The sequence below is a fragment of the Lipotes vexillifer genome, unplaced genomic scaffold (assembly GCF_000442215.2).
Source record: "Lipotes vexillifer unplaced genomic scaffold, Lipotes_vexillifer_v1.1 scaffold916, whole genome shotgun sequence".
NCBI classification, from domain to species: Eukaryota; Metazoa; Chordata; class Mammalia; order Artiodactyla; family Lipotidae; genus Lipotes; species Lipotes vexillifer.
Window position 1 is genome coordinate 4,473,211 of NW_006798383.1, and position 5,364 is coordinate 4,478,574.

Here is a 5,364-nt window from a genome sequence, read left to right on the forward strand (position 1 = left end):
AGGTAATCCTCCCTCTGAAAAAGAAAAAGAGCACCCGCTCTTCTCTCTTTTTCATGAGGGCCCCCCAACCAAACTAGCTTTTGAAGCTTAACCTGCTTCTTGCTCCGTGAATGCTCAGTGACTGCAACATTCTGAATACTTTACTTCTCTGTGCCTTAGTTTCCTTGACTATAAAATGGGGATACCAATACCTATGGCACTGGGCTACTGAGAAGATTAAATGAGTTAATACAGACAAAGTGGTTTTGGAAAAAAAAAAAAGCCTGGCAAATGTTAAGCCCTCACTAATTGTTGGTTATCAGGGCTGCTGTGTACAGTTGTATGGGTGGTACACTGCTCAAGAACACCCGGCTGCGGGGTGGTGAGGATGAATCCACCTCGCATGCTGCCTGCCCAGCTATGTGCCTTGGCTCTGTCCACCCAGATGAGGTCCCTTTTTCTAAAGGGCACCAGGGTGCCATCCTCTTGCCAAGAGGAAGCACCTTATTCTAATTCATGCAAAGGATGGAACAGGCTTGCAGCAGCCTCGGAGGTTATTATTATCAGCTCTCGGCACTCTCGCGGCTATGTCCCCCTCCGCAGCAAGACAAGATTAGCCCCAGCCACAAGTACGGTTCTGCTCCACAGGTGCCCAGCACACCTGGAGGACTTGCCCCTCCCTTAGGACGCTCAGGAGGTAAAGCCTTCCCCAGGATCCCCCAGGGGCTGCCCTCCTATTGAGGGGACTCTGCACCCCAAACATGGAGCCACAGTGTCTTGGACTCTGAAGGGACCTTCTTCGTAATTGTTGATGGCCACCTGTCTGCTAACAGTGATGACAGCGCTTTACCTACTGAGGAGCTCTAGTTGTCGGCAAGTTCCCCCTTACTTCTAAGTAAATAAGATCTGCCTCCTGCTTCTCCCACCCAGTGAGCCTCTGAGGCCAGAAAGAGCAAGTCTCCTCTTCTCAAGTGACAATGTTGCAGATCCCTGAAGGCCAGAGCCGAGTCCCCCTAGGCTTCTCAAACCTGGGGGAAATGTTGCCAGTTCATTCCCTTCTCCCTCACAAGAAGCACCTTCCAGACCCTCCATGGCATTCCATCCTCTCTCCTGCGGACAAGTGACAACAGGGCTGTGCACTCCAGACCCCCACCCAGATGTGCACCCTCTCCCTCAGACAGAATCCCCCATCTTCTTTCTCTTTATTGACCCCAGGGGGTCCAAGAAGGAAAAAATACAAAACCAGGTTCCTCCCAGATGATACCTTCTCAGGTGGGCAATTTTGCCAGAGGTCTCTACCAGAAGTTCCTCCCCTTTCTTGCCCTCAGATAAAAAGTTCACCCACACACCCTCATCTTTGTTTCCCTCATGGGCACTGCAGGAGCCAGGAGGCATTCTTGGTAAGGTGACAACTTCTGGGCTGATGGCATGAGGATAAAAGTTCAGATCCTTGCCACCCGAAAGCTGGAGCTTGAAACTGCTGCATCTTTGAAAATTGCGGAGCTAGAGGATGGCACTTGAACAAAAGCCTTTCCAGTGGAGAGTCAGTCTAACCGCTTTATGGTTACCCACAGTGGAAAATATGAGGGCAGGATGGCCAAGCGCAGCAGCACACAGGGTATTAGCAAACAATGAAAGCCACTTAGGCACGTAGGCTGGAATGAGGATTCAAAAGCACAGCCTATTACGTTATTAATAAGGGGTGAATGGCAGCAATTCTACCTGTCTACCAGGCCATTTTCCAGGCTGACCTGGACCTGTGACTGCACCCAGCACAGATTTGCTTTACCTGGCAGCCTCTCCGGGTTAGAACTGGTTTGTAAAAGGGAAGGGCCCTGGGTCAAATCCAAAAGAGGAACAAAGAAAAAAAGAACAGGACTCTGAAACCGATTTAGATCCAAAAGGATAGGGTCCAGGATCTGCCAGTGGCTGGTACTCTTCTAGTTTTGGGTTTTGTTTTTTTGGGGGGGGGGGGGGATACGTTATTATCCAAGCTTTTTTTTTTTTAAACTTAATATAGTAGGATTTATAGAAGCCCTTTTAAATTTTGCCATTTTAGAAGACCTTTCCTGTTAGTCACTATACAAAACTGTTCATGGGAAGTTTTATGTGATACAATTCAAATAAACAACTTTGCTGACTGATAGTAGTGAAATTTAGGATAACCTAGGAAGAGGAGCAAGGCAAAGCGTGGTCCCTGAGAGGTTCAGTAAAATATTTTCCCTTCCTGGGAGGCAGCATTTTTGTTTTTAAAGAGAAAGAGCATTTTGAATGGGAAGCCCAGCCCTGGGGCGTCTGAGTCCCTCCACCCGGCAGCCAGGAAGTTGTAAACTCTGGGAAGGGGTCTGGGGATGCTATCAGAGGTCAGGTGGCAGACTAGCTGCAGCCCCAAGAGAAAGTTCTGCACGGCGTGGGGTCTCTTCCACAAATAGGCCCGAAAGAGGAAGCGGCGGGGGCTTTAATCGGCCCCAGCAACCTCATACCTTCACTACGTTAAACCGAGAAAAAACAAGCTTCACACCTACTCCCTCCTTCCAGGAAGGGAAGGAAGGAGGGAAGGGAGCGAAGGAGCAGGACGACTCGACCACTCTTTCAGCTCTAGCACTCTGCTCGCCAGGTCGAAAGTAACGGATCTTCGGAGCGGTAGAAACAGCAACTTGGTCCCGCTTCCGGCACCGCGGCTCGGTGCGCGCGAAGGAGGAGCTGCCAGCAGTGCGGGGCTGCAACGAAGCGCCCACTGGGGTCTCCGCGGCCCGTGAGAGGCCCGAGCGGAGAGGCTGGGACGCAGGACCCCGCGCGGCGCGAGGAGGGAGAGGACAGCATCCCCGCTTTTGCTCAAAACCGGGTTTCCCGAGTCAGCCCAGACCTGGGAGGGCCGGGCGGGCACCCCGCTCCAATCCTCCTCCATCTCCGGCGCAGCTCCGCCTGGTCCCTCTTCTTCCTTCCAGCACTCGAGATGCCCGGGGAAGACGCAGAGCCTCGCGGCCGCGGGCCCAATACTTACGTTCAGCTTTGGTCTCCGCTCTTCGGCTCCGGTGAGACCACGCGAGACCCGGCTGCGCTCGCGGGTCCCGGGAGCCCCGAATCCGCTGTCTGGCGGCGGCTGCGGCTGAGCGTCCGGCCCGGTTATTAGAGGGACGGGGACGAAGATATCCCGGCCGGCTCCCGCCTTCTGGCCCCCATCAACGGGCTCTAAAGGGCTTCAGACTTACTCATTTCCTGGATGTCAAAGAAACTTTTCCTCCTTATAAGAACAAAACACCCGCCTCTACTCCCGGCCGCGGAGGCTCCTTAAGGTGGACCATGAGGGTTAGGAGGGGCTGGCCCCAGGGGTCCGCCTCGGAGGTCTGCCCATCGACCACCTCAGAAACTCCAGAGGGGACAGCAGAACTGGAGGGTGATCGGGCGAGACGGAATCTGGCTACTGGAGTAATCTAGGGCGAATGGACAGGGAGTCGGGGGAAGGCGCCCTTAAAAGTCGTTCTGGGCCGGCGGAAAGGAAGGGGTTAAGTTCCAGCACGCCTACAAGCGTTTTCCGCGGCGCGTTTTACAAGCTGTGGAATTCCAGGGGCCACTTATTTTGTTCTCTGGAGGGAAATATACATCGAGACACAACGCCGGCTCTTTTCTCTTTTGCCGCTTGAGTGGAGTAAAATAACTCACCAAATGCTATGATAAATGAATGCATCGTTGTCTTTTCCTGAGTAACCAGGCACAAAGGAGAGTCATGACTAAATGCTTTTATCTGTAGAGGGCGCTTTACTGTCTGAAGCCCGTTTACAGTTTGGATGTTAGACCCCTATTTTAGACCCGAGGAACAGGCCAGGAGGGACAGCAGCACCCTGGTCATACCTGATGGGTTATGAAATCCATAACCCATTATCTTCTCTTTGTGACCTGCCCAAATTCCACAGCCAGTAAAAGTGGCTGGGAAGGGCTTGAATAAATCCTACGTTAAGTGGCTTTGCGGGAATCAAACGGCATTGAGGGTACATTGGGAGAAATTATGAGAACACACTGTCCGAATGATTATCACCATTGCCACTGCTGTTCGGTTTTAGATCACCTTCTTCCTCTCCTCGGCAAGCCAGCCAAATAGCTTTAACAGTCGCCTGGAAGACATTAGGCTGAGTCTGAAAGATAAACAGGCAATGCGAACAAGTTCTAAAAATAGACCCCCTGGCCCTTGGCCCAGGTTACTCTTGTTTTCAAGCTTCTGCTGCTGCGCACAGCTCTTTCCTTACATCAGGGACAGTTATGGCAGAGTTTTGGGGGCTGGTGGGGAGGGGTGGGGAATAGGGTGATCTGGGCAAACATTCTTGAAAGGGCGATGTATTTCCAAAACATCCGCTAGTTGGATAGGTGGGGTATTCACCCACCTACCCCAAAGCAGGTGGGGAAAATACCTGGGAGGTGGGGACCCTGGACTGAGCACCACTATCATGCCTTGTACTCCTTGGGGTAAGAAGTCAGGGTTATGCATGGTGGAACGCCAAGGTTCGTGCTTGAATGCCCTCTGGGATTGTCCTGTGTGCAAAGTTGTTTCAGCATTTCTAACTGGCTGTGTGTATTTGCTTATACAAGCAACATCTATTACTTTTGTTTTTCTTTCAAACCTGGTGATTTCACTCTCCGTGACCTGATGGTCAGCTTCAGCTCCACTCTGTTCTCAGCACAAGGTCCACTGTCCTAACCAGGCCCATGGCCGTTCATGAACTGGCCCCTACTTATCTCCTCAAGCGCGTATCTCGTTCCATTTTCCACACCAAACTTCTTGTAGTTCTTGGAACTTGTGCTTCTCAGAATGTGATATGAGGTTTGTTTTCCCCCCTTGGATGTTCACATGGGCTCTATCTTCCTGCCTGCAACCTTCACCCCACCTCTTCGTCCAACCTGTTACCCCTGATGCACACACATTTTCTTTGCCTGGCTAATGTGTGCTCAGTCTTAAGGTCTGCCGAATAGGTGATTTCTCCTCTAGGAAGTCTTCCGTGAACCCGCCCTCCTGATTTAGATCCCCCCCCCCCGCCCCCGCCATGTAGTTTCCAGCACCCTGTGCTTATTCTAGAAAGAGTTTTTTTTGTTTGTTTGTTTTTGTTTTGTTTTTGCAGTACGCCGGCCTCTCCCGTTGCGGAGCACAGGCTCCGGACGCGCAGGCTCAGCGGCCATGGCTCATGGGCCCAGCCGCTCTGTGGCACGTGGGATCTTCCCAGACCAGGGCACGAACCCATGTCCCCTGCATCGGCAGGCGGACTCTCAACCACTGCACCACCAGGGAAGCCCTAGAAAGGGTTTTTAAAAGATAGGAAAGTACAAAGATTCAACTTCTGGGAACATGAAGGGAATTCAGGGAACCTCTGCTGAACACAGAAATGCTGAAAAAAA

At 51.9% G+C, this 5,364-nt stretch overlaps 1 protein-coding gene across 1 annotated transcript in view; it reads right to left on the reverse strand.

The window, feature by feature from the left end:
- Nucleotides 1-2,636, reverse strand: part of ITPRIP (inositol 1,4,5-trisphosphate receptor interacting protein) — a 24,768-nt gene extending 22,132 nt beyond the window's left edge. Inside the window, exon 1 of the mRNA XM_007470446.1 lies at nt 2,501-2,636. The gene's annotated coding sequence lies outside the window, so the exon portion shown is untranslated. The remainder of the gene's footprint in view (nt 1-2,500) is intronic.
- Nucleotides 2,637-5,364: the final 2,728 nt, after the last annotated feature.